This window comes from Canis lupus, chromosome 12 (genome assembly GCF_048164855.1).
Source record: "Canis lupus baileyi chromosome 12, mCanLup2.hap1, whole genome shotgun sequence".
Classification (NCBI taxonomy): Eukaryota; Metazoa; Chordata; class Mammalia; order Carnivora; family Canidae; genus Canis; species Canis lupus.
The window spans coordinates 45,195,448-45,222,151 of NC_132849.1; the positions used below are offsets into that span (position 1 = coordinate 45,195,448).

Consider the following 26,704-nt stretch of genomic DNA (forward strand, 5'->3'; position numbering starts at 1 on the left):
GTCTACATGAGAGATATTTTCATTAAAATGGAAAAGGTTGCAGTGCTTTAAAACTGCTACCAGTTGTTCTCAGTAGGGGTGGTATTGTGTAAACACCCATAGGGAAAGTGTTTAGAATTTATGGGATTATTTTTGGTGTTTTGTTTTTTTTTGAAGGGGGGTTATTTTTGGTTTTCCAAGTGTCTAGAAAGGAAGGGAGCACTGTGGCATTTAATGCTCAGCAAACAGGGATGCTAAATGTCTCACATTGTGTTGGACAGTCCTCCACACTGAATTGTTCAGCTGAGATGCCAGAGTAGTAGTGAGCTATGCTGAAACATTTGTAAATGGACACTAGTGTATTTTTTGATACAAAGCTATTGCATGTCTAGATTTTAATTCTTATTTTCTTTAATATAAAATTCAGTTTTTGGCCATTTGCTAACATAGCTAAAAATTTTTGTTTTGACCTATGGCCAAATGTTAGTAGGCTGGGAATAAATTAGGTTTGTTTTATTACTATGAAACAATGAAGTATAAATTAGTTTTATTTCACTTTATGTAACATGTCTCTGAGAAATTGTTTGGATATTTGTAAATTAAAACATTGAAATGCATTTGAGGAATTAGCTTTTAAACATTGTAAATTAAAAGATTAATCACTTATTTTATCAATGATACAATTCTAAATTTTTTTTTTTTAAGATTTTATTTATTTACCCATGAGAGACAGAGAGAGAGAGGCAGAGACACAGGCAGAGGGAGAAGCAGGCTCCATGCAGGGAGCCCGATGTGGGAATCGATTCCAGGTCTCCAGATCACGCCCGTGGCTGAAGGCGGTGCTAAAGCACGGAGCCACCTGGGCTGCCCACAATTCTAAATTTTTATTTGAATTAGATAAGCTTTATTAGATTAAAATTAAAGCATACAATTAAAGCCTTTTTTTTTTTTTTAAGATTTAATTTATTTGTTCTTGAGAGAGAGAGAGAGAGGCAGAGACATAGGTAGAGGGAGAAGCAGGCTCCACGCAGGGAGCCCGATGTGGGACTTGATCCTGGGTCTCCAGGATCATGCCCTGGGTGGAAGGCGGCGCTAAACTGCTGAGCCACCTGGGCTGCCCAAGCCTATGTATTTTTTATTTTTTTTCACTTTTTTAAAAATTTAAATTCAATTAATGTAGAGTGTATTATTAGTTTCAGAGGTAGAGTTCAGTGATTCATTAGTCTTATATTAACACCCAGTGCTCATTACATCACATCCCCTCTTTAATGTCCCTCACCCAGTTACCCTGATGCCCCTCATTCCCCACATAAAGCCTATTTAATAACACCAATTTGTACAAAGCTACAGGGGAAAAGATAGTTATTTTTGTGGTCTGAGGAACAAGTTCTACTAAGGTATTTTATTATTCTTTTATAACGCTATTGGGTTATTGAATAGGAATGAGTAAGAGATTTCATTTTTTCCTTAATATTAGACTTTTGATACACTGGGGAAATAGACCAGGATGTCTGGTATACAGAAACCAGATTCCCATCAGTCCCTTAGATCTAAATGCCATTTGGAGAGTCGTGTAGCTCCAATGTACTAAGGCTCTGTGACTTTATACTTGTCATTATCATTTCTTGGAAGCAGGCAAGAATAGTAAATAAGTAAAGAATAGTAAAGAAGGTGAAAAAAAGAACTTTAGAAAAAGTAGCAAGATGGTAGTCATCAAAAATAGCTTCTGGCTTTGTTTAGTGATAACAATTTATAAGTAGCTGTTCTTGGTTAAATTACATTGTTGTGATGCAGTTATGTGACCACAAAGCAGTTCTTTCTAAGTCAGCAGTGACTTCCATTTTGTTAATTCCATGGGACTTGTAGTTCCTGATTCTTATTTCTTAGCATTATTTAACATAGCCAAATACTGCTTCCTTCTTGAAACTGTTTTGTTACCTGAAGTGACCACAAACATTCCTCCTTCTTCCTTCTCAGTTTTTTTGCTTATTACCTTCTCACTTATGTATAATTTTATCCATTCCCATAGCTTTAAATATTATATGTTGTCAATTCTCAAATATGCAGAGAAGCTGTTTCCTGCCTCAGTCTTTGTATATGCTGCCTTCATAGCAGGGAATGTGCTTTTTTCTCTCAGTTGCATCTTATTTTTTAGGTGTCAGTTTGAGTACATCTTTTTAAGAGAACTTTGGCTGACTTTACAAGCTAGAACAAATTTCTTTTTTTAGTTTATTAAAGTGTTCTGTTTATTTCTGCATACCACCTAAAGGCTTGGAATTACATATTTTTGTGATCTTAAAAAAATCATACAGCTTATTTGTAGCTTATAGTAAGGTAGCTCCATGAGGGCAGTGATATTTGCTCTTTTTCTCCTTTCTCTTTTATGCTTGGCATATACCAGACACTGAAAGCCTTCTAGTTAATGCATATATGAAGTATCAGTGGTTGGAAGATCACATTCAGATGCAGTTACAACTTACTCTCTTGCTGTGATGATGTAGTAAATGATTAAAGTTTTTAGACAGGTTACAGAATGAAGTAGATAATACCTTTTTTAGAAGATTTTATTTATTTATTTGATAGAACACAAGCGGGGGGAAGGGTAGAGAGAGAGGGAGAAGCAGGCTCCCTGCTGAGCTGGGAACCCGATATGGGGCTCCATCCCAGGACCCCGGATCACGAACCAAGCCAAAGGCAGACACTTAACCAAGTGAGCCACCCAGTTGCCCTGAAATAGATAATATCATTATTGAAGATGTGCTACTTCTTACAGTTAATTTTCCTTCTTCAGTTCTCAGTACATGGCTTTCATTTCCCTGTGTTCCCCATTCTGAAGAGGCTCACTTAATTTTTTTTTAACATTTAATTTAATTTATTTATTTGAGAGAGAGAGAAAGAATGAGCTGAGTGAGGGTCAGAGGGAGAGGGAGAAGCAGACTCCCTGCTGAGTAGGGAGCCCGTCTTGGGGCTGATCCCAGGACCCCGAAATCATGATCTGAGCCAAAGGCAGATGCTTAACTGACTGAGCCACCCAGGTGCCCTGCTATTGCATAACATTAAAGTGGAAATAGCCCAAATGTCCATCAAATGGTGGAATATTATTCAGCCTTATGAAGGATTGAAATTCTGTGTGGATGAACCTGAAAAACGTGCTAAGTGAAATAAGATAGACACAAAGGTCAAATAGTGATGTGGCAACAGGAAAAAAAGGGCAAATGTATGATTCCTTTTATGTGAGTTACTTAGGACAGGCAAACTCACAGAGACAGAGAGTAAAATAGAGTTTACTAGGGGCTGAGAATAGGGAAGAATAGAGAGTTATTGTTTAAATTAGTACAGAGTTTGTTTTTGGGATAATGAAGAAATTCTGGAAATGGACAGTAATGACTGCACAGCATTGTGAGTGTATTCAATACCACTGCAATCTACACTTAAAAATGGTTCAAATGGTAACTTGTATGTTATGTATATTTTGCCACAACTAACAAACAAAAAAAGTATGAAAAATGAGGTGATTGGCTTCTGGCTGAGAAAAGAGTGAGGTACTTGTCCCTTTAAGAACTTAAAAGAGTTTTTTAGGGGATCCCTGGGTGGCTCAGCGGTTTCATGCCTGCCTTTGGCCCAGGGCGCGATCCTGGAGTCCTGGGATTGAGTCCCGCGTCGGGCTCCCCGCGTGGAGCCTGCTTCTCCCTCTGCCTCTCTCTCTCTCTCTCTCTCTCTCTCTGTGTCTATCATAAATAAATAAAAATAAATTTTTTAAAGAGTTTTTTAGCGATGTTTTCTGCAGTCTTTGACCTTTGCAGTTTTATAAGTCTCAGGATCTGGTCAGCAGATGGAAGCTATATGGTAATTTAAACAGGGAAGTTATTAAGTTAACTGGTTAAGTTGTTAATTGGTTAACCAGAAACTATTTAAAGAGAGCAACTAGTAACTTAGGGCTGAGGGCAGTATGCTGTAGGAAAGAGTAGCTTTCAAGAATCTCCCTCTATGTCCCTAGGTTGTGATTCAGATCTTAATGGAGTAGGTGGGGCTTTGGTCCAGTGGATGACAAAGATCACTGGTGCTGTAGCCTGGGCTGGCAAATAGGAAACTGCCTACTGGGCATTAGAACTTGCTGGAAAGCCTCCTGTTGGGCACCTGTCCTGCAGTCACTCGGGAGCCAGCTGAGGCACCAGCAGAATTTTCTGGGAAGCCACCCACAGTCATTCAGCTGAACCTTGCTGAAGGTTAGGTGCCATTAAGTGTCCCTCATGTTGCTGGGTGCTGCCTGCCATAAGAACAGGCAGGCAAGGGCACAGTAAAACCAGAAAGAAAGTCCCCTTTCATTCTGCAGTGTTCCTCCAGTTCTCTGCTGACAAAACTTAACATCGAGCCAGCTGGCAAAGGAGGAGTGTTTATAGGGTCCAGCTCCACTAGGAGAAAGACAAAGAAGGTTGGATTTGGAGCTAAAAGTCAATAAATTGATAACTAGCACAGCAGCTGTCAGTAGTTTTTCAGTAGAATAACTGAGATCATTGTATGGCCCCCTACAATGATTTTTTTCCATCTTCACTCCAGCTAAATAGATACACTGCTGTTCTCTGTACAGGAGCTAAGATTTCTCACCTTAGGACATAGATAAAAATCTTTTATCTTTACTTTTTTATGAAAAAATCTTGATAGTCTTTCAAAATCTCCTATGTTTTTTCTTACTTAGCCTGCTTATCTGGTATTATGGGGGTTGAGTTTTGAATACTGAGCCACCTTTGCACACCTGTAATCCTGCTTGGTTGTGGTGTATATAATTTATTTTATACACTACTGCATTTGGTTTGTTTTAACATTATTGAAGATTTTTGTTTTCGGGTCCACAAGAGATGTTAGTCTGCAGTTTTCTGACTTCTATACGGTTACTGTCTGGCTTGGGTCTCAAAAGTAACATAGGTCTCATAAAAGTATTTGAGAAGTGTTCTCGAGACCTTCTCTTTTCTGGAGGATATTGTGTGAAATTTGTGTTCTTTATTTGGTGGAATTCTCAATCGAAACAGCTTGGACTTAGAAGTTTCTTTTTCAGGAGCTTTTAAATAAAAATTTGATTCCTTTAATGGCTATAGGACTATGCAGATTATCTGTTTTACATAGTTGAGTTTGGGTAGTTGATAGTTTTTGAGGAATTTATCCATTTCTTCTGATTTGCCAAATTGATTGGGAGCTAAGTTATTTGTACTAGTCCCTCACTGTCCTTTGAAAGGCTGTATAATCTATGGTGACACTTCTGTTTCATTCCTGATATTGGTGATTTGTGTTTTTCATCAATGATCTTTTCGGTCTCGCTAGAGATTTATTAATTTCATTATTCTTTAAGAAAGAAACCAGATTTTTATTTCTCTTTTTCTGTTGTTCTTGTCGGGTTTTTATCATTTTATGGCTCAAGATATGGTCTGTCTTGGTATATGTAAATGTTCCATGCATGTTTGTAAAGCATGTGTGTTTTCTGCTGGTTTGGGGTAGAGTGTTCTATAAATGTCAGTTATGTCAAATTGGTTAATAAGGTTGTTTAGATCTTCTGATTTTCTGTTTGTTTTATTTTGAAAAAAGGCTGTTGAATTCCTTTTCTTCCTTTTTTTTTTTTTTAAGGTTTTATTTATTCATTTGAGAGAGAGAGAGAGTGACCAAGAAAGAAAGAGAACACAATTTGGGGAGGGGAGGAGACAAGGGCAGCAGGAGAGGGAGAAGCAGACTCCCCCACTGAGCAGGGAGCTGGAGGCAGGGCCTGATCAGGGGACCCCGAGATCATGACCTGAACTGAAGGCAGACACTTAACCTGACTGAGCCACCCCAGGTGCCCCAAGGCTGTTGAATTCTACAATTATAATTGTTTGTCTTTCTCTTTTTAGTTATTTTGGTTTTTGCTTCATGTATTTTGAATATTTGTTGTTAGGTATAATTACATTAAAGGCATTAAAGTTGGGCAGCCTGGGTGGCTCAGTGGTTTAATGCCGCCTTCAGCCTAGGGCCTGATCCTGGAGAACCAGGATCGAGTCTCACGTCGGGTTCCCTGCATGGAGCCCTCTGCCTGTGTCTCTGCTTCTTTCTTGTCTCTCATGAATAAATAAATAAAATATTAAAACAAAAATAAAGGCATTAAGTTTTCTTAGTGAATAGACCTTGTTAGTGTCTGTAGTCACTCTCTTTTTCCTTGGTAATATTCTTTGCTTTGAAATCTATTTTGATACCTTGTAGTATTTTTAAAAAAACAATTTTTTAAAAAGATTTTATTTATTTATTCATGAAAGACACAGAGAAAGAGGCAGAGACTTGGGCAGAGGGAGAAGCAAGCTCCCCACAAGGAGCCTGGGACTCGATCATAGGACCCCGGGACTCGATCATAGGACCTCGAGATCATGAGCTGAGCTAAAGGCAGATGCTTAACCACTGAGCCTCCCAGGCATCCCTAAAAATTCTTTCTGGGGCGCCTGGGTGGCACAGTTGGTTGAGCATCTGACTCTTGGTTTTACCTCAGCTTGTGATCTCAGGGGTTGTGAGATACAGCCCCAAACCAGGCTCTGCTCTCAGCGCAGAGTCTGTTTGAGATTCTCTCCTTCTCACTGTGCCCCTCCCACTCATGCATACACGCACATGCATGCTTTCTCTCTCTTACTTTTTTTTTTTTTTTTAGATTTTATTTATTTATTCATGGACAGAGAGACACAATGAGAGAGAGGGCGGCAGAGACAGGCAGAAGCAGGCTCCATGCAGGGAGCCTGATGTGGGACTCGATCCTGGGACTCCAGGATCACGCCCTGGGCAGAAGGCAGGCACTAAACTGCTGAGCCACTCAGGGATCCCCTCTCTCTTAAATAAATAAATAAATCTTTAAAAAAAGAATCCTATCAAAAAATAAAAAAATAAAAAAAAGAATCCTATCTGGGCACCCAAGTGGCTCAGTGGTTGAGTGTCTGTCTTCAGCTCAGGTTGTGATCCTGGGGTCCTGAGATCGAGTCCTGCATCGGGCTCCCCATGGAGAGCCCACTTCTCCTTCTGCCTATGTCTCCGCCTTTCTTTTTGTGTTTTTCATGAATTAAAAATTGAAAAAAAATATATTTTTAAAAAGAATCCTATCTGATAATCATTGACATGATTAGATTTACTCTGCCATTTTACTATTATTTTATTTTTCCTTCTTAGTTTTTAGTTTACTGTCCCCTCTCTGCTGCCTTCTTTTGAATAATTTGAGGGTTTTGGAGTATATTTTATTTCATTTATATTTTAGTTCATTTCTCTTTACCGCCTGGAGTATAGTAATATTGAATGCTTTAAAGGTTTTGTCTGATGAGTTTAACATCTGGATAATCTTAAGGATGGCAACTGTTGATTGTCTTTTCCCATAAGAATTTCTCACATTTTCCTGGGTCATTGTTTATTGAGAAATTTAAAGTTGTATTATTCTGAACATTTTAAATATTATGTTGTTTTAGGCTCTGTTTTTCTTTTACAAACCTCTGGAGAATGGTGATTCCTTTCTTCCTGCCTGCCTGCCTTCCTTGCTTCCTTGCTTCCTTCCTTGCTTCCAAGCAACCCAGCTGTCCTCAGATTATATGTTCTCTCTTACCTTCTGTAGGTGTTGGTTCAATAATCAGTTGTTTTCAAAGCCCCTGCTCTACTGTTTTGGGTTTGTTTCATGCATGTGCCACTCAAGGTTATTAGCCTGAGATGTGAGCTGTGGTTCAGTTCTCAAAGCCTTTACTGTGTTGGTTGGGAATGTCCTAAGTATGCAGAGCTCCAGGATGAGCCCATGCCTTGTGTGGGAATTAGGGTATTCCCTTCTCCTGTTCTGTTCTCTCTGGAATACCACCCCTCTTACCCCCCAGCCTTCAATGTCCTTTTTTTCATATCTTGGCTAGAAAGATAGGAGTTTTTCTCAGAATTGTATCTGTTCCTTACAGTGGTATATTTCCTCAATCAGGGTCTGTTTTTTAGTCAAAATGGTGAGAAAACCCTCCAGAAAACTTCCTATGTGAGAATTTAGCCAACTGCAATGTTAAAGGGAACAGTCCACATGATTGACTTCACTTATTAGTCCCAACTGCCTAGTTCAAGGAACCCCAGGACTATTCTCAAGGCTTGATACTTTGCTGGAAGAACTTGCATAATTCACTGAAAACTGTTATACTCATGATTATGGGAAGGATACAGGGAAAGGATACAGATGATGATTAGCCAAGGGAAGAGACAGATAGGGCAGTTAAGGTAAAGTGCCAAACACAGACCTTCTGTCTTCCTCTCTCCATGATGTAGGCTAGTGTTAAATATCAATATTAGTGTGTGTAGCATTTATCAGTATTTCATTTCTTTATTGCTAAATAGTATTCCGTTGTATGCATATGCCACATTTTGTTTATCCATTCATCAATTGATGGACATTGGAATTATTTTCACTTTTTGGCTATTATGAATAATGCCACTGTGAACATCTGTGTACACACTTTGGGAAGTTGGTTTTTGTATTTTTGTCCACAGGTTTTAGTTGGAACCAGCCAGAGGGAGAGAGGCTCTTGGGTCTGTTCTGTCTTCACCAAGTCTCTTTTAGTCAATTTTACTTTTATTTTTTTATTTTTTAAAGATTTTATTTATTTGAGAAAGAAAGAGCGTGTGCAAGCACACACGAGCAGGGTGGGGGGCAGAAGGAGAAACATACTCCCTGTTGAGTAGGGAGCCCAGTCCCAGGACCCCAGGATTGTGACCTGTGCCAAAGGCAGGGGCTTAACTGACTGAACCACCCAGGTGCCCACACTTGGTCAAGTTTAGATTATGAAATTGAATTGAGCCTGAGATTCATAGAATTCATGGAAGCGTGAATTAACCCACAAATTTTAGTTCAAAATCATTTGTGTTTTTCTTCGACTTAGGCAAAATTCTAGATTTTGGTGTAGCTTTTTTTGTAGTCATTTAAAATTTAAAATTTAAAAAATTTAAAATTTAAAAAATTACTATAAGGGGATTTATCACAGGTAATCTGGTGTAGGCTATTTAACATATGTTTTATGACTAGTATTTGGAACCTCTGTGTTGACTAGTTCCATAATTGGAGTTTGTTTTTTGAACCAAATAAGTAAGTAGATGTGAGTAGAACACAGCAAACCAGTATGAATCCATTGGTGAGGGTAAATGTAGAAGCATTGCTCTGTCCAAATGTGTAGTCAGTCCTCAAAGGGAAATCATACACCTACCTCAGACCTTTGGATCTGATAATTACAAGATGATGTGTAGTCTGAATTAATGATTTAGAGAACTGTATATATGTGAATGTAGTTTATGAAGAACTACTGCAGCAGTCAGGAGTTGAAAGAGTTAAGGAGACTAATGAAGGATTGTTTTACTAGAGTAGACAAGATATGGTGGTTTGGATTACGTGAATAGTGCTGGAGAGAATATAATGATTTGAGATACGTATTTCAAGACTTGCTGTTGGATTGATGGGGGAGGTAAAAGGAAGGAGGAAATAAATGATTTCTGGATTTCTGGATTGCATAGCTGCCATTTACTATAGAAAAGAACTGAGGAATTAAACTGGGCAAGTGAGGAACTGATAAAGGATTCACTAAGCGTATACTTGTGGGTTCAAAAAAACGTTTTGAAAAAAAAATGTTTTGAACCTCAGGAGGGGTGAGAAAGTATTCAGATGCAGGACATGGTTATGTTGTAAATCTCAAGATAGCAGTTAAAAGGTAACATGATCTGGAGCTGTAGAGTAGGTATGCATTGCCAGAGATAAATACCTAATACCTGCCTTGGACATTAGTGAGTAAAGAGTTCTCCTGGTGTGTTATAGAATCCAAGAATCCACTCTTTTCCTGTCATGATAATATACTTACGTCACAAGTCTAGGTTAATAAGGTAGGTACTGAAGACAGTTATTTAAATATAAATTTTTACTGTTAGAAAATTAAAACAAAAGTGTATATCCTCCAGCTAAATTGTAAATGGTCCTCCTACCCCACACTGTTTTGAAGTCAATCTTAGGCATTTTATTACTTCAGCATTGTAGTATATATCTAAGAGCTAAGAACTCAAGAGACTAGGTACAAATTAGACATTGTGGCTTGATAGGAAGAAAACAACTAAACACAAGTTAAGTATGCATACTATGGGTAAAACATACATAGAACAGTCTGTAAGTCAAATGCTTATGTATGCTGTGACATCATTCTTGCTGATCCTTACTGTTGTCACCCATTACTACTACTTTCCCTCGTCTTTTTTTTTTTTTTTTTTTTTTTTTTTTTTATGATAGGCACACAGTGAGAGAGAGAGAGAGGCAGAGACACAGGCAGAGGGAGAAGCAGGCTCCATGCACCGGGAGCCTGACGTGGGATTCGATCCTGGGTCTCCAGGATCGCGCCCTGGGCCAAAGGCAGGCGCCAAACCGCTGGGCCACCCAGGGATCCCTCCCTCGTCTTTTGTACAGGTTTTTCCCCTTCGTCAGTTGTGGCAGCCATTGATATTTACAATGTACTTTTATGGCATTAGTGTAGGACTTCAAGCTTTCATTCTAAAGTAGCCATTGCTTTTAGTGCCTGCCCCCTACCCCCCAAGTTATCTTTCTTTTTAAAAATTTTTTAAAAATAATTTCAATTAACATAGCATATTATTGGTTTCAGAGGTAGAGTTCAGTGATTCATCAGTCTTATATGACACCCAGTGCTCATTACATTATGTGCCCTCCTTAATGTCCATCACCCATTTACCCCATCCCCTTATCTCCCTCCCCTCCAGCAGCCCTCAGTTTGTTTCCTGTGATTAGGAATCTCTTATGGTTTGTCTCCTTCTCTGATTTTGTCTTCATTTTTTTCCTCTCTTCCCCTAAGATTCTCTGTTTTGTTTATTAAATTCTACATATAAGTGAGATCATATGATAATTGTCTTTCTCTGATTGACTTATTTTGCTTAGCATAATACCCTGTAGTTCCAGCCATGTTACTGCAAATGGCAAGATTTCTTTTTTTTTTGATGGCTGAGTAGTAGTCCATTGTGTGTGTGTGTGTTTGTGTGTGTGTGTGTATACACACATCTTTATCCACTTATCTGTTGATGAATATATGGGGTCTTTCCATAGTTTGGCTCTTGTGGACATTGCTGCTATAAACATTGGGGTGCAGGTACCCCTTTGGTTCACTACATTTTTATCTTTTCCCCCAAGTTTTCTTAACCTGCCTTGTTCATCCTTGGCTGTATTACCTCGACTCTTCTTATTTCTGCTAGTAGAGAAAGAGAGTTTTTAGGAAAGGAGAAAAATAACAACATAATTATTTTCTGAGACCCTATTCTCTTACTAGTTTTTCTTTCCACTCATAAGTAGAAGATGAGGGGTGCCTGGATGGCTTAGTAAGGTTAAGTGTCTGCCTTCTGCTTGGGTCATGATCCTTAGGGTCCTGGCATTGAGCCCCACATTGGGCTCCCTGATTAGCAGGGGAGTCTGTCTGCTTCTCCCTGTCTCTCTGTCTCCATCTGTGCTCTTTCTGTCTCTGTCAAATAAATAAAAAACCTTAGAAAAAATTAGTAGACCAAAGAAATTAGGAAGATTTTTGGTTTTATGAATTTGTCATTCACAGATTGAGTATTTTCTGAATTATATCACTCATGAGTGGCCCCAAGGGCTCTTGATATATAATAATAATTTTGGTGAGGCATGAATTTGAATCTTGTACACCGTAAAATTGATGTGAGAGAATAAGTTATGCACTAATAAGAGAGGAGCCAACTACCTAGCCTTTAAATTCCTATCATTGGGCAGCCCCGGTGGTGCAGCGGTTTGGTGCCACCTGCAGCCTGGGGTGTGATCCTGGAGACCCAGGATCGAGTACCACGTCCGGCTCCCTGCATGGAGCCTGCTTCTCCCTCTGCCTGTGTCTCTGCCTCTCTCGTGTATTGGCAGATGTGAGGCCAAGCAGACGATGTGATTGAGGGTTTCTTGCAAGTAAAGTTTATCTATTTATTTACATCATCATGGCCCCAATTAAAAGGATAATCTCTTGGCATTCCTCACCCTTTCCTCCCTCCTCAGCCCCTTTTGTAAACCAGTCACATTATTTCAGTCACAAAATGTTATAGCTAGAAAAGATAATTGGGATATTATCATTATTTCTCATTTTATTTTTTTAATTTCTTAAATTAAAAAAAATTTTTTATATCTCATTTTATTATTGAAGAATTAGGGCCCATGGAAATTGAACAAGGTCATACAACTGGTTCTGTGAAACTAGAAACCCAGGCTAATTGCTTCTAGTTTTTATTCGTATGTCATACTGCCTGTATATCCCTAGTTTTTCCTACTCTTCTGATTAGTCTATTTGCTCTCTTTTTCAAATTAAACTTACATAATATGCTGACATATAATAACTTTAGGATAGTTGCTGTCTGTTAATTGCTTTCTGGAAGAATTTGAAACAAAAACTTCAGCCATTATAATAACTAGGCTTCTGAAAGGGCCAATACATTTTTTTTTTTTTTTAAGTAGGCTCTACACTGGGTGGAGCCTCCAGTGGGGCTTGAACTCATGATCCTGAGATCAAGACTAAGCTGAGATCAAGAGCCAGACATTTAACTGACTGAACCACCCAATGGCCAGTACATTTTTAAAGAACTTATAGTATGGAATATTTTAATATATTAATATTTTAATAGATATTTATATTGTTGTTTTGTAGAGCTCCAGTTTCTTCCCTAACAAGGAATAGTTTTTCTGTTTTTTTTGTTTGTTTGTTTGTTTGTTTTTTTAATGTTTCAGTCCTGTGTCCCAAGTAAGCTCCTTTAAAGTTGGAATTGTAAGCTTTGTGCAGTGGCAGTATCGTAGCCAATGAGGTTTATCCGAGGTGCGATTATTGCTAATTAAAGTTGGAATTGTAAAGAATCCTGGGAACCATCTAGCAAACACCATGTTCAGTAAACATTTGCCAGGTTGAAATTTTACCTTTTTGAAGGAGTCCCAGTTGAATTTGATTAGTATGAATACATTTACTTATGAACAAAATAATCTCTCTCACATGGATTAAAAATATGTTTTAGCTCATCTCATACCAGAAACTAATCCTAGCACCTATTTTTTTCCCCGTCTGTTCTTATTTAAATGTGTAGCAAGGGAAATAAAAGTCAACATTTTCTACTACTTTTCAGCAGAAATCATTATCTCTGCATAGTAGGTCATTGGACTGTTTGCCAAGCTGAATTGCTTTACAGTGATTTATTAGAAAGAACTCAGTTTAAGAGTGAAGAACATTGTTGATTATATTGATAACCATATTTATCTAAAAATTAGCTGACTTTGAGTTCAGCCTGTGTTTTCTTTATCTACCCATTGCAGTCTACTCTCAAGCACACAAACCTTGTAGGGATGTCAAAAAGGATTAATAATGAGAAAACAAAAACCCTCAACTGCTTGCATATTGACAGAAAAGAATATCCATATCCATTGTTATTTAGCTTCGTGGTAGTGTGAGTTCATTATGGATCAAAGGGAGGCTAGTAAGCCTTAGGGCCCATAGCTGGTGGCTTTATGATGGCTCCTTGAAATTGAAATGCATGGGAGGAATATTAAAGAATATTCACTATATCCACATTTAACTCCAAACTGCTTTAATAGTTTTAGTATGCCACATAATTAAGGTATCGCAACTGCTGTCTGAAATGTTTGACTATTTAGCTGAGTTTAACTGTGCATTTTTAGACAAAGATATTTTGGGCTTAACTTAAATTCTAAAGAAGAAATGAATGTTTTATAAAGCAAAGCAGGAGGAGGGCACTAATTGAATTGTGGATATTGCTGGGAGGGAAAGGGAGAGGTTATTTTTTGACTTTATTGTTAAAATTAAAAGTTTTTTTTTCTTTCTTTCATTTTCTTGGGGTGCATTCCAAATCCAGAAGGTAAGAAGTATTATTTTATTCTAAGGAAGTATATACAATGATAAGTGTCTTCTATAAGTTTAATTGAATTCACCTTTGGATGCATGATTTTTATTTTATAAAATTAAATAGTCCAGAAACTAAATAAGCATGAGATTCTTATGTAAATATTTATTATATGTGCTCTTTTTGTCTTTGCTGTTTGTAATAATCATTATTTGGTCATAGTTTTAGAAACCAATCAACATTTAATTTTGTTAAAATTATCGTTTGACTTACTACCATTGGGCTGCCTAGTGTTCTGCAGAAAATATTTCAAGTTGAAAAAATGTGTGAGTTAACATTTGCTTTATGACTGTATGATTGAAAATATATGTTTATGCTTTGATTTAGAGAGAATAATGGTAAATTCTCTATGGGAATGACACCAGGCTAGAATAGGTTAAAATGAATAGTTTGGATCTTTTACTGAATTGGCTTTTTTCTGTGTTGACATAGCTATTCATTCATTCGTTCATTCATTCATTCATTCATTCATTCATTTACTTACTTGTTACAAGTATTCTATTTTTAGTTTGTTTCCTTCACCAATATTTCTTTTACCCTAAATAGTATGTCCTCATATGCAACCCTCTGTACCTCTTTAGTTTAGAGACATTTGCTTATTGTTCATGAACTTGGCCCAGCCAGTTAAGACAAGTTAGCATCCTGATGAGATGAAACAATGGCAGTTGATGATACTGTTTTATATGCAGTAGTTATAGAGTGACCTTTCTTAAGAGGATTGCGTTTCTCTTAAAGTCTGTATTTTTTTTTTACTATGTATTTCTCATAAGATTGAAAAGCAAAATGTTTTAGTTAATAGTAGAAATGGCTATTGGCTAAGATAGGAGTCAGATAGTTTATGCATATGATTTATTTAATCTTAAACCCTCTGAAGTATTTTTTTTTTTTTAAAGATTTTATTTATTTATTCATGATAGTCACAGAGAGAGAGAGAGAGAGAGGCAGAGACACAGGCAGAGGGAGAAGCAGGCTCCATGCACCGGGAGCCCGACGTGGGATCCGATCCCGGGTCCCCAGGATTGCGCCCTGGGCCAAAGGCAGGCGCCAAACCGCTGCGCCACCCAGGGATCCCCCCTCTGAAGTATTTATTTCATAGATAAAGACATCGAATCAATGAGAAGTTATATAACTAGTTAGTGATAAAACTTGAATCCACATCTGTCTGACTCTAAAATATAAGTCTCACTTTTGCCTCACTTTTGAGTGGGTTGAGGAGATTGAGTAAGGCTCTTAAATCTTTTGTATTTCTCGGGTGAAAAGTTACAGTGTTCTCCGAAGTCCTTCTCTATTGAGAGTTTGTGATTTCCAGTCTAAATAAAATTGAACCTTGTTGTTCCATTTATTTACTTTAAAGTAGGATCTATCAATCAGTTAATCAAATAAAACAGAACCACTGGACCATATTTTTCCTGTTTGGTTTTTTTCCCCTTTGGTGGAAATGGTTTTGCTCACGTCTCAATGGTACTGGACAAAGCATGCTTTTGAAAAAACAATAGTGGGGAAACCGCAATAATGGGAAGATAAAGACGAGAGGATAGATAGGCTACACAAATTTTTCAGAGTCTGTGTTTATTTCTGTGACCTCCCTCTCCAGGTCCCAGATTACTCTTCTACTTGTTTTGTGCCCTTTTACTACTCTACTGATCCACACCTCTCATTTTGGGGTTCCAACTAGGCTTCTCCAAAAATGCTTGTTTAAAAATTTCCCTGCATACCCATTCGTTCTCCAGTGATTCTTTCACATTTGTTTCATATGTTTGGGGAGGAAAATAGTTTGAAGAAGCGAATTCATTAAACTATGGATACATCAGATTGCTACCTTTTCTTTTTTTAAAATCTCAGTTTTTTTCTTTTTTTAAGATTTTTATTTATTTATTCATGAGAGACACACGGAGAGAGAAAGAGGCAGAGACACAGGCAGAGGGAGAAGCAGGCTCCATGCAGGGAGTCTGACGTGGTACTCAATCCCGGGTCTCCGGGATCAGGCACTGGGCTGAAGGCAGTGCTAAACCACCCAGGCTGCCCAGATTGCTACCTTTCTTTTTTTAAGATTTATTTATTTATTCATGAGAGACACAGAGAGAGGGGTGGTGGGCAGAGACATAGACAGAGGGAGAAGCAGGCTCCCCTCAGGAAGCCTAGTGTGAGACTGGATCCTGGATCCTGGATCCTGGGATCACGCCATGAACTGAAGGCAGATGCTCAACTGCTGAGCCACCCAGGCATCCCAGATTGCTTTTTTTTTTTTTTTTTTTAAGATTTTATTTATTTATTCATGAGAGAGACAGAGAGAGAAAGAGAGGCAGAGACACAGGCAGAGGGAAAAGCAGGCTCCATGCAAGGAGCCTGATGTGGGGATCTATCCCGGGTCTCCAGGATCACACCCTGGGGCGAAGGCAGGTGCCAAACCGCTGAGCCACCAGGGATCCCCCCAGTAATTACCTTTTTAAAAGTAGATAGTTGTTACTGAAATTAATTTCTTGTTGGAAGAATTGCTGGTAACATGACCGAGAGAGAGCAAGCTAAAGACTTTAATGAAAGAGTTTCTTTCTTTAAAAAAAAAAACAACAACTATTTATTTATTTATTTATTTATTTATTTATTTATTTAAATGAAGGGGTTTCTAAGAATACAACAATTTCCAGTGAATTAAAAACCTACCAAGACTATTTATTCATTTAGTGATTTCTAAACTCCCTATTTTTCAACATAAGGGTGCTGTTGAGTTCATTTTTGTTCTGGGTGCTCTGTCAGGTAAGCATGCCATAAAAATCAGTTCTTAGTTTTAAAGTTAGTTTGTATGTGGATAATGAATACGGTGCCTGTGTGTCTGTATAGATATATGTATAAATGTATCACGTAAGTTAAAGATTATTACATGTTTATTATTTTTGTACATTTAAAATTGACCTGAAATAGGGCATCCGACCATCTGTTTGGGGAACTGGATGACTCTACATTTCTTTTAACCTTGGAAGTCTGAGTCTGTTATTTAATCCTATTGAAATTCAAAGGATTGAGCTCTAAAGGATAAATATAGAATGTGTAATAGTTTAGTCAGAGATAGGGAAGCTGATTAATTGAGGCCTAGTTTTGACAAGCCTGTTCTGTAGGAAGGAGTACAGAAAAATGAACAAGAGATTGGGATTAAAGATTAGGCTGGGTAATGTATTACAAGGGGAAATATCAGTAAGAATAAATAAAGGAGACTGGTGAAATCTCTTAAAGCTTTTTATCATCAGCTTGAAATGGGCATAATATATGTGCTGCCGAAGCAAGCACTAAAGTGGGAATAATATTGGAGGACATTGGTGAATTTTAAGGATGAACTGTAAAGTTTATTAAATTTCTTTAGATTGGTTGCAAGAGGGGATGCCAGTGAGGAGAGAATTACAAATATGAAAAGGAGTAGACTTTAGGATTTTATGAAGAGGCCTAAAATACTCAAAGAGCTGTCCTATGGAGTAATGAAGAAATAATGTTAAATTTTTCTCCTACTCACAAAGATAAATATTGCAGGGTCATTTCGGAAAATTCAAAGTACAGAAAATCACAGATTTTTCCACCATGATAGCCACTGATTTCCAGCATAAAATAAAAACTAAACATGGAGTTTTAGGAAGAGATATACTTGGCTTAGCTTAAGGAAGAATTTATGAATAACTGGAAATGCTTGAGGACATAGTTAGCCTCTACCACCTTATATGCTTGTGTCAGACTGGACGATTACCTATTGATGATGTTTTAGGAGGAGTCATAAGCATCTGTAGTAAATGGACGAGATGACCAGTGAAGCTTGTGGTCAACCTGTGGATTTGTCTGATTCTTACTTGTAGATGTTGCATAACTGAGAGTATGGTAAAGAACAAGTAAGAGTTATAGGATTATATTTGACCTAGCAAGCCTGAGTTTGGCTATACACAAAGGAATTGAGAGTAGGAACTTGAATAGATCTATTGACCCCGATATTCCTAGCAGCAGTAGTCATGATAGGCAAAAGACAGAAACAACCCAGATGTCTACTAATGGATGAATGGATGAACAAAATGTGGCATATAAATTCAGTGGAGTATTTTTTTTAAAGATTTATTTATTCATGAGAGACACACAGAGAGAGGCAGAGACATAGGCAGAGAGAGAAGCATGCTCCCCATGGGAGCACAATGCGGGACTTGATCCCAGGACTCCGGGATCATGACCTGAGCCAAAAGCAGATGCTCAACCACTGAGCCACCCAGGTGCCCCCATTCAATGGACTATTATTCAGACTTAACAAGGAAGGAAATCTAATATGCTACAACATGGATGAACTTAAAAGACACTGTAGTAAGTGAAGTAAACCAGACACAAGAAGGGAAATATTGTAATTCCATTTACAGGAGTCCTATATATAGAGCCAGAAAGTAGAAGAATGGTTGCCAAGGGTTGGATGTAGGGGAAAAAAGAGAGGTATTTAATGGGCATAGAGTTTGAGTTTTGCAAGCTATCTTTTTTTTTTTAAATATAGAATTTCTTTTTTTTTTTTTTTTTTTTTTTTAAGATTTCTATTCACTTATTAGAGACACACACACACACACAGAGAGAGAGAGAGGCAGAGACACAGGCAGAGGGATAAGCAGGCTCCATGCAGGGAGCCCGTCCTGGGAATTGATCCCGAGGCTCCAGGATCACGCCCAGGGCTGAAGGTGGCACTAAACCGCTAAGCCACTGGGGCTGCCCTCTTTTTTTTTTTTTTTTTTTTAATATATTTTATTTATTATATACACAGAGAGAGAGAGAGAGAGAGAGAGAGAGAGAGAAAGAGAGAGAGGCAGAGACACAGGTAGAGGGAGAAGCAGGCTTCATGCAGGGAGCCTGACATGGGACTCAATCCCAGGTCCCCAGGATCACACCCTGGGCTGAAGGCGGTGCTAAACCGCTGAGCCACCTGGGCTGCCCACGTTTTGCAAGATTTCTAGCACTCGGTTGTATAAATAATGTGAAGGTAAGGTACTTAAGTGTAAGTGAAGTGTACACTTAGAAATGGTTGAGATGGTAAATTTTATATTTATAGTTTTTTTTTAAAGATTTTATTTATTTATTCATAGACACACAGAGAGAGAGGCAGAGACACAGGCAGAGGGAGAAGCAGGCTCCATGCAGGGAGCCCGATGTGGGACTCGATCCTGGGTCTCCAGGATCACAACCCAGGCTGCAGGCAGCGCCAAACCGCTGCGCCACCAGGGCTGCCCTATTTATAGTTTATATATATAGTTATTTATGCTTATGTTCAGTTCTTGAATTGATAGCAAAATTGCAAATATGATTAAAATTTTATTTTATTGCACATTTAAAATTTGTACCAACTTGCCTCATCTCTCTGATGGGAAGGAAATATCAGTTAATCATAAATGATTGTATAGTGTGTGTGCACGCACTATGAAATAGAGACACATCATCTGGCTCTGCTCAGTGCCAGTCCCATTATTTTTATTATTTATTTTTTTAGAGAGAGTACACGTACATGCGGGCACAGCAGTGAGGGGAGGGGAATAAGAAGAAGGAGAAAGAGAGACTGGGCATGGAGCCCAACTAAGGGCTCAATCTCAGGGACCCAGAGATCATGAACTTAGCCCAAATCAAGAGTCAGATGCTTAACTGACTGAGCCATCCAGGTGTCCCCCTCCCTTCATTTTTACATTAAAATGTATACTTAAGAAACCTCTGCTTCCCTTTTTATATCACCAACACTTACTACCTTGAGTTTACATGATAGCTTCTTTGTAAATGTTCAGTGAATGAGAAACCAGATTAATTTTTTTCCACATTGTCTTTTTTAAAATGTAGCTTTATTGATCCTCTTAGGTGTCTCAGTTGATGGAACAACTGACTCTTGATTTCTACTCAGGTCATGATATTAAGACCTATGTCAGGCTCCGTGCTCAGTATGGAGTTAGCTTCAGATTCCTTTTCTCCCTCTCCCTTTGCCCCTACCCCCTCTCACACTTTCTCTCTCTCTAAAATAAATGAAATTTTAAAGAACAGAAGCAAGTTTATTGAGATATGGTATACATTCTATAAACTTCACCCATTTTAAGTGTACAATTCAGTGAATTTTAGTAAATTTACTAGGTTGTGCAACTATCACCATAATGCAGTTTTAGAACATTTCCATCTCCCCATAAGATCACTCATGCATGTCTACAGTTAATAGAAGTTCCCATTGCCAAACCGTAGTCTACCTTCTGTCTGTATATTGACCATTTCTGGATATTTCAAATAAATGGAATCATGTGGTTTTGGAGGTTGATTAATCTATATTGTAGCATTTATCAGTACTTACACTTTTTCATTAGTCCATATTCTTTTTGTAGTTTTCTCATACAGTGCATGCTTTTAGCTTCTTATGTATTTGTTTGACATATTAATTTCAGACTTTAAGGAAAATTACAAAAGTAGTGCAAATAATTTTTATATAACTTTTGCTTAAATCCCCCAAATGTTAAAGTTTTATACTTTATCATTGTAATTTGTATTTCTTAAATGTCAGAATAAATTGTAGACATGATGCCCCATTCACCTTTAAACACTTCAGAGTATATTTTCAAAGTCAGGATACTAACATTGATATAATGTTACTACTCTCTAATCAACAGTCTTTATTCGGATTTGATAATTCTTCCACCAACGTCCTAATTCAGGCTCACACATTGCATTTGCATTTAATTTTCATGTGTCTTTATAGCCTCCTTTAATGTGAAGTTGTTCTTTAGTCTTTGTCTTTCATGACCTTGGCATTTTTAAGAGTTCAGGCCAGCTCTTTTGTAGTTTGTCCCTCAAATTGAGTATGTCTGATGTTTTCTCACTATTAGATTCAGGTTGTGCTAGAGTAGGCTGGAGCAGAGGGTGTAGGAAAATGATCACGGGATCAGGTCATATGAATAATTCTGGACTTGATTCTAAGAACATTATGATAGTATGGGTGAATTTTAAAAATATATATTTTATTTATTTATACTGAGAGACACAGAGAGAGGCAGAGGGAGAAGCACGCTCCTCGTGGGGAGCCTGATATGGAACTCAGTCACAGGACCCCAGGAGCATGACCTGAGCCAAAAGCAGACGCTCAACCACTGAGCCACCCAGGTGTTCCACATGGGTGAATGTTAAGCCCAGCAAAGTGGCATGATCATATTTGTTTTTAAAAGTTACCCCTGGCTTGGGGGTGGAGAATTGAGGGTGAAGGTGAATTTACTCTCACTTGAGATAGGAAACACTAAAACTTTTTGAGACTAGGCCAGAGGGGCAAGTTGTTGGGGTAATGATCACAGTTACTGAATATCTCCTCTGACACACTTTGATATATTATCTGTAATCTATGCAGATTACAAAGTAGATGGTATTACATCCATTTTACAGAGGAGAAAATGAAGTTTAAAGGTATTTAAAGTGATTCGCTATGGCCACTATCAGATCTGAATTCAGATGGGTGTGAATATCTAAGTCTGGCTCTTTTTGCTACATGGGGCTGTCTCCTTTCATTAGTTTGTTTGTTTATTTTTATGAGAGGCAAACTAAGAAACAGACTTTTAAATTTAATTTTTATTTTTAAAAAATTTTAAAAGATTTTATTCCTTTATGACAGACACAGAGAGAGAGAGAGAGAGAGGGGCAGAGACACAGGCAGAGGGAGAAGCAGGCTCCATGCAGGGAGCCCGACATGGGACTCGATCCCGGGTCTCCAGGATCATGCCCTGGGCTGAAGGTGGCGCTAAACTGCTGAGCCACCAGGGCTGCCCGAGAAACAGACTTTTTAAAAAAGATTTTTTATTCATTTGAGAGAGAGAAAGAGACAGAGCACAAGCAGGGGGAGCAGTAGAGGCAGAGGAAGAGGGAGAGGTAGGTAGCTTCCTGTTGAGCTGGGAGCACAATGTGGGGCTTTATCCCAGCACTTGTAGATCATGACCTCAGCTGAAGGCAGATGCCTAACCATCTGAGCCACCCAGGGACCCCCATTAGTTACTATATTTAATGCTTCATCTGAGCAGTGTGATTACAAACCTCAGGTCTTTAGCCCTACTTGCCACTGGTGAGTAACCACTTTTCTGCAAAGAGGATTAAATAAGGCCATTGGCAGTATAACTGAAGTTACTTCTGTTCTTGGGACTTGTGTATGCAACATCTTACTGTATTTCCTTACATGAGATAGATTTAGCCTAAAATTACAGCACTGCACTTGTTCTTTTCCTGACCCTCCTCCCCAACTCTGCTGTCTTGAGCATGGATAATAAAAATTAGAAGCTTCATTGTCTCATGATAATTATGAAATTAAAAAAAAAGATTTATTTATTTATTTATGATAGACATAGAGAGAGAGAGGCAAAGACACAGGAGGAGGGAAAAGCAGGCTCCATGCTGGGAGCCTGACGTGGGACTTGATCCCGGGACTCCAGGATTGCGCCCTGGGCCAAAGGCAGGCGCCAAACTGCTGAGCCACCCAGGGATCCCCTAATTATGAATCTTTTGAAGTGTTTTTGCTTCAGCTGCTTTGGGTGTCAGGACTTCCCTCATACTGTACTGCACTTGACTTTGCCCTCCTCAATACCAGGGTATTGTTGTCCATTTAGATGGTACCTGTTTCTTTGAGTTATTCAGTTATTTTTATTTTATTATATAATTCTGGAGTTTTTGTCCTTGAAGATCTATTCCTGCCATCATGGGAAGTGTAGCCTATTGTACTTCTCTGCCATTGCTTCATTTTTTGTAAAAATAAACTGCCAGGATGCTGGCTTTTTATATTTTCCCAAAACCAAAACTAAAATTTTGTTTTAAACAGTACAGTGTTCTGGGAGTGCCTGTGTGGCTCAGTTGGTTGAAAATCTTACTCTTTTTTTTTTTTTAAGTTATTTTTTAAAATAAATTTTATTTATTCATGAGAGACACACAGAGAGAGAGAGAGAGAGAGAGACAGAGACACAGGCAGAGGGAGAAACAGGCTCCACACAGGGAGCCCGACATGGGACTCGATCCCAGGTCTCCAGGGTCACGCCCTGGGCTGAAGGCGGTGCTAAACTGCTGAGCCACCAGAGCAGCCCTGAACGTCTTACTCTTGATTTCAGCTCAGGGTTGTGAGTTCAAGCCCTACGTCGGGCTCATGGCTTAGTGGGGAGTTTGCTTGAGATTCTCTCTCCCTCTCTCCCTCTCTCTCTCTTTCTGCCCCTTCCCCTACTTCCTTGCATTTGTGAGCTCTCTCAAACAAACAAATAAATAAATCTTTTAAAGAAACAGTATATTGTTCTATCTTGTGTGTTATTCAAAACTTCCTTATTTCCTTCAAAGGAAAATTATATCCAGATATTCAAGGAAAATATTATGATGGTGTTTATGTGACTTTTACCACATATTTTTACCAGATGTGTATGTCATTTACTTTCATTACTTGGGTTTTACTTTAAGGGGTTTTTGGTTTGGATTGGGTTGTTTTTCGTTGGGTTTTGTTTTGTTTTGTTTTGTTTTTTTGGGGTGGGGGTTCTGGGTACTAGATCCTAGATCACATTATTTGTTTCTTTCTCTGAGTTAAAGTACTTTATTATCTTTTAAAAAATTTTTTTAAAGTTGTTCTCTTTTTAAAGTAATCTCTACATTCAAGATGGGGCTCAAACCACAATCTTAAAATCAAGAGTCAGAAGCTCCATAGATTGAGCCAGGCAGGCACCCCTAAAGTACTTTAAATATATAGATCTGCAGTCTGTATTCTATAATTCCAAAATCTAAAATGCTTGAAAGAATTTTTTTCATATATTTGATATCAAAACTTGTTTGATAATAGCACTTCTGCTAAACTGACATAAAAGTACATACATTATTAGTATATCTGATTTAGTGTAAATATTTATGTTTTAATGTGTTAGGTTATGGGATTCTGTCCCTAATCCTTCTGATGGTGCTTCATAATAGATGGCATATCATGTTACTTTTCTAAAATTCAAAAGATTTTTATGCCTAAAACACTTGACCTTAAGTATTTTGGGTCAGGGATTGTAGGCCTATTTATAGCACTGATTACAGTGTCCTGTGGCTTTGTTCCCTTATCTATCTTTCTTTTTCTGAGCTAAGTAAGAATTCCTCCTTGGGCCTACACACAGACCCTAGTTTATTGGCCTAAACAGAGTGGGCACATAATACTGGAATTGAATACTATTAGATGGGGGCAAACTTGTACCAGATGGATTATTGAACTACAGATAACATGTTTTTTTACTTGGTCTTATTTTCTTTTTTTTTTTTTTTTTTTTTTAATTTTTTTTATTTTTATTTATTTATGATAGTCACAGAGAGAGAGAGAGGCGCAGAGACACAGGCAGAGGGAGAAGCAGGCTCCATGCACCGGGAGCCCGATGTGGGATTCGATCCCGGGTCTCCAGGATCGCGCCCTGGGCCAAAGGCAGGCACCAAACCGCTGCGCCACCCAGGGATCCCCGGTCTTATTTTCTTTTTAAGCATTCTTTTTTCTGCTTCTGTTTTCTTTCTTCTTACTGGAATCTTGGTTTCATCATTTACTAATCATATGGTTTTGTTATTTAACACCCTTATATGTTAAGTTTTTTCATTTATAAGAATGGCCTAACAATTTTGCCTGCCTCAAAGGATTGATGTGAGGGCTAAACAGAATGCTTCCTAGAATTTAGCACTTCTTTTGTTGTTAATGTAGTTGTTATTGATCATGTCCTCTTGGTTACTTTACTAACATACCGTTCCCTTATTAATGGACTTTGAAGTCATTTTCTGTGCTTTAACTTATAACACTGCTGGGTATGATCCTTCATATATGGCTGCAAGTCCTTGTAACCTTATTTTTTTAGGATAGATAGAATTCAATTGTTGGATCACTGGGCCCTAATATTTTTTCATTTCAATGGATACTTTTCATGATACTTCACTAAAGCAAAATTGAGATGGAGTGGGGAAGGCAGCAGTTTTTAGTTCTGTCAGCAATCTGTTAGAGTGCTCACTTGCTTTTATAACCATACCAGCAATGGATTTTTATCAATTCACTTGTGTTTTTTTTTATTTAATTAATTTCTTTATCTTTATTTATTTGAGAGGGAGTGCGAGAGAGAGTGTACTCATGAGCAGAGTCAGGAAGGTACAGAGAGATAGAGAGAGAAGCCTGATGAGGGACTCAGTCCTAGGATCCCAAGGTCATGATATGAGCTGAAGTCAGATGCTTAACTGACTGAGCCACCCAGGCACCCCTGTTTTTTATTTTAATGTAATTATAGACTCACAGGACATTGGAAAAAGTCCATGCATATGTCACCCAGCTTCCTCTGGTGGTAACATCATTATAAATATAGTATAATATCAAAACCAGGCGTTTGATGTTAGCATAGTACTGTTAACTTGGATTCATTTGCTTTCTTCCAATCTGATCAATGGTATCTTGATTTAATTATTTTCCCCCAAACTTAATAAGTTTGGGCTTCTTTTCATGTGTTCTAGTGACCATTTATGTTGCATGTTTTACAATTATTCATATCCTTTATTTTTTTAAAATTTTATTTATTTATTTATTTATTTATTTATTAAGATTTTATTTATTTATTTATTCATGAAAGACAGAGAGAGAGAGAGAGGCGGAGACACAGGCTGAGGGAGAAGCAGGCCCCATGCAGGGAGCCTGATGTGGGACTTGATCCTGGGACTCCAGGATCACACCCTGGGCCAAAGGCAGGCATTAAACCGCTGAGCCACCCAGGGATTCCCTCCTTTATCTATTTTTTGTTAGTATTTTCCTAAAAGCAGCTCTCTTAAGGCTATTCATTGTTTTGTCTGCCATATGTTTTGCAGTTTCTTATTTCAGCCTTATATACTTACTTTTTTTTTTTTTTTTAAAGATTTTATTTGTTTATTCATGAGAGAGACACAGAGAGAGAGGCAGAGACACAGGCAGAGGGAGAAGCCGGCTCCATGCAGGGAGCCCGGATGTGGGACTCGATCCTGGGATTCCAGGACCACGCCCTGGGTCCAAGGCAGGCACTAAACTGCTGAGCCATCCAGGGATCCGCATCTTCATATACTTTCCATAGAAAGTTGGTTGATTTTGTTTTTATCCTATGTAGAGCTTTTTTATTTTTATGTAGTCAATGTGTTTCTCTTTTGTGGTTCTTAGGCTTTCTTTCTTATTTAGAAAGGTTTATCCATCTAGCAGGTTATATACTATTTTCCTTTTTAATTTTAAGATTTTATTTATTTGAGAGAGCATGAGCGGGGGGAGGGGCAAAGGGAGAGGTAGAAGCGGACTCTGTGCTGGATCCCAGATCCCTGAGATCATAACCTGAGCCGAAGGCAGACAACCCACTGAGCCACCCAGGTACCCCCTATTTTCCTTTTAATATTTTCTACTTTTTACTGTTTGGTCTTTAATCCATTTGGAATGTGTTTTGGATATACTGTGAGAATTCTTTTTTTTTTTTTTTTTTTTTACTGTAAGAATTCTTTTCCTCAGATGTGTAACAGGCTATTCCAGCACTACTTAACATAAACTGTTTTATTCATGACTCTTTTGGTTGCTTATGACTTTAAAACCTCAGCAATTCCAAAGGTAGGAGTGGCTTGAGGCAAGGCTTGATATAGTGGCAAAGTAATATTGCTAAAATTATTGCTGTTTTCCTTTTTTATTTTTCAGTTTAGTGCCTTTTGGGGTGCTGTATTTTTCCCTGTAATTCTTACCCAACACTTCCTTTGTCCTGTGTGGTGTTTACCCCAATCCCAGATGCTTTCCTGATGGTCACATGATTGA

The 26,704-nt window shown here is 38.2% G+C and overlaps 1 protein-coding gene and 1 pseudogene across 3 annotated transcripts in view; both read left to right on the forward strand.

The window, feature by feature from the left end:
• ASXL2 (ASXL transcriptional regulator 2) overlaps positions 1-26,704 on the forward strand; it is a 335,805-nt gene that overhangs the window by 250,947 nt on the left and 58,154 nt on the right. The gene's annotated exons all lie outside the window — the stretch shown is intronic.
• On the forward strand, positions 12,786-12,939 carry LOC140602038 (U4 spliceosomal RNA; annotated as a pseudogene).